Source organism: Limulus polyphemus, unplaced genomic scaffold, assembly GCF_000517525.1.
Source record: "Limulus polyphemus unplaced genomic scaffold, Limulus_polyphemus-2.1.2 Scaffold10869, whole genome shotgun sequence".
NCBI lineage: Eukaryota > Metazoa > Arthropoda > Merostomata > Xiphosura > Limulidae > Limulus > Limulus polyphemus.
In genome coordinates this window covers 1-2090 of record NW_013676479.1, presented here as the reverse complement: position 1 = coordinate 2090, position 2090 = coordinate 1, and the positions used below count along the sequence as shown (strand labels likewise).

General features: G+C 35.1%; 1 protein-coding gene across 1 annotated transcript in view; it reads left to right on the top strand.

Moving 5' to 3' along the window:
* The window catches only part of LOC106476553 (gamma-aminobutyric acid receptor subunit beta-like), a 17270-nt gene extending 15614 nt beyond the window's left edge, over positions 1-1656 (top strand). Inside the window, exon 5 of the mRNA XM_013937202.2 lies at positions 26-1656. The gene's annotated coding sequence lies outside the window, so the exon portion shown is untranslated. The remainder of the gene's footprint in view (positions 1-25) is intronic.
* The last annotated feature ends 434 nt before the right edge of the window (positions 1657-2090 follow it).

Sequence of the window (2090 nt, the reverse complement as noted above, 5' to 3'; positions counted from 1 at the left end):
AAACTGTGAGTTATAATTGGGTAAGGTTTGAGAAGAAGAGATAGTGAAAGAATATAAAAACTGTGAGTTATAATTGGGAAAGGTTTGAGAAGATAGTGAAATAATATAAAAACTGTGAGTTATAATTGGGTAATGTTTGAGAAGAAGACATAGTGAAAGAATATAAAAACTGTGAGTTATAATTGGGTAAGGTTTGAGAAGAAGAGATAGTGAAAGAATATAAAAACTGTGAGTTATAATTGGGTAAGGTTTGAGAAGAACAGATAGTGAAAGAATATAAAAACTGTGATACGATGAAGATAAATTACGTATAAACCCTAAGAGACTATGGAGTATAGTAATACCAAAATATAGCTACAGCCTTAGGAACAATAGTGGGATACTCTTGAACTATATACAATAACACTACGCGTAAAGAGTTAGTTAACTTCTATAGATATACCAAGACCAGGAGAGGGGGTGTACAAATATAAAGATCAGGAGAGGGTTGTACAAATATCAAGACCAAGAGAGGGGGTGTACACATATCAAGATCAGGAGAGAGGTGTACAAATATCAAAACCAGGAGAGGGGTGTACAGATACCAATACCAGGGAGAAAGTGTGAAAATATACTACAAAGACGGTGGGGGGGGGGGTGTTTGGATGGTCAAGCTTGAAAAAGAAACACCATTAAAATGATGTATCATGTACAATAATTCTAAGAACAGGGGGAGTGGGTCGTTAAATGAGGTGTATAAATTAGCTGATGCCTGGGGGGGGATATTTATTAAAGGTATATTTGATACTCATGTTTATGCTAATATTGGTAGGAGCTCCTTGTCGTTTTTCGTCATACTTCAAATGCTCATAAGGTAACCTAAAATAAATTTAATTTACTTTTCTATCCTCCCCCTATTGCAAATGTTGTTAGTCCAGCTGAAGTAATAGGCTAAGGATTGACAGCACTAAAACTAGCCTGTTAGTTCAGGGATCGTACTTCAAGCACCGAGTTGGAGGTTACACAATCAGGAAATTCCAGTGTCCTGGTTGACCCGTGGTCACCATGGTTGTCGTAAATCGCACATTGACCGAAGGTTTAGAAAGAGAGAGAGAGAGCTAGTCTCCGTTAATCACAACACTCACAACACTCATAATGCTCACTTACCTAAGGTAAAAACCGATACGGTTGTATTTCTATCCACCTTGCCTTTTCTGAACAAATGTTTGTCACGTGATTGTGTGCACATGTTTCTGCAAGAAATTTCGGGTAAGAACATTGTTTCTTCTCCAACAGTAACCCGATGCTCATCGCTAAGTCCTCTTTCTTGAAAAAAACAGACCCAAATTAGCAGTAGTGGCAGTGAAGCCCGTCCACACTTTAATCTACAGACACAATCTTAGGATCTCACTAAACTCTACATCAAACGAACTGGACCATGGACTTTTACACCCCTTTCCTTTCATCTTTGTCCAGTATTGGTTTGCTTTCTCCGTACTTAAATCTGTCTTATAATGTGCTTGTTACTTTGGGAAGAATTGGAAAAAAAAGGGTTAACTTTTTGTACATAAAATCTTGCTAACGTTTGGTCCATTTTGTATGGATATACCACCTAGCCGAAGTTTTCATGTGATTAATGTTCGGACGAGAAAAATAAACTATAGAGTCTCCTTCTAACTTGTGGTCTTTACTTCGTGTATATCATGAACTGATACTTAAACACACACGTGTTCTTATCACGTATATACTACACAATACATTTCCAATATCTGTACAGATTGAAAGTGTCTTTATACGTTATAGAACTATCTATTCACAAGTTGACAGTGTATTAGTAACTTATATAACTGTTTAGTTGTATTCCAAAGTTGACAGTGTATTAGTAACTTATATAACTGTTTAATTGTATTCAAAAGTTGACAGTGTATTAGTAACTTATATAACTGTTTAATTGTATTCAAAAGTTGACAGTGTATTAGTAACTTATATAACTGTTTAGTTGTATTCAAAAGTTGATAGTGTATTAGTAACTTATATAACTGTTTAATTGTATTCAAAAGTTGACAGTGTATTAGTAACTTATATAACTGTTTAGTTGTATTCAAAAGTTG